Here is a 421-nt window from a genome sequence, read left to right as displayed (position 1 = left end):
GCAGGGGTAGACGCGTCGAACGGTGCCTGAAGGTCCCGGCTGCGACACGTGAGTCCGGAGATATGGCCAGTCAAAGTCTGATGGGAGGTACCGAAGCCGAAAAATCGAAACGCGTTTGCGGCGATTCGGTGTCAGAAAGTCGGTCACGAATTCAAATTCGTCCCGCTGATTCGCCAATTGCCAGCCGGTTCCGGGGGGATTGGCGGGGTACCTGCAGGATAGTAAGAGGTGGCATGTCGAGACTTAGCCTGTTTACCAGACTTGTGTCCAGCGCCTCCAGGTCTGCAGAGACCGACCCGGGCTGCCGCCCAACCGACTTTTAAGCCTTTTGGGAGTGGGAATTTTTCCCATTTTTCCCCATTTTTCGGGTTTTTTGGTCGGGCTTGAAAACGGCGGCCCCGAGGCCTCCCGGGGCTGGCGG

Source organism: Heptranchias perlo, unplaced genomic scaffold, assembly GCF_035084215.1.
Source record: "Heptranchias perlo isolate sHepPer1 unplaced genomic scaffold, sHepPer1.hap1 HAP1_SCAFFOLD_992, whole genome shotgun sequence".
Lineage (NCBI taxonomy): Eukaryota > Metazoa > Chordata > Chondrichthyes > Hexanchiformes > Hexanchidae > Heptranchias > Heptranchias perlo.
The sequence above is the reverse complement of the archived record's forward strand: the minus strand, read 5'-3'. Positions refer to the sequence as shown.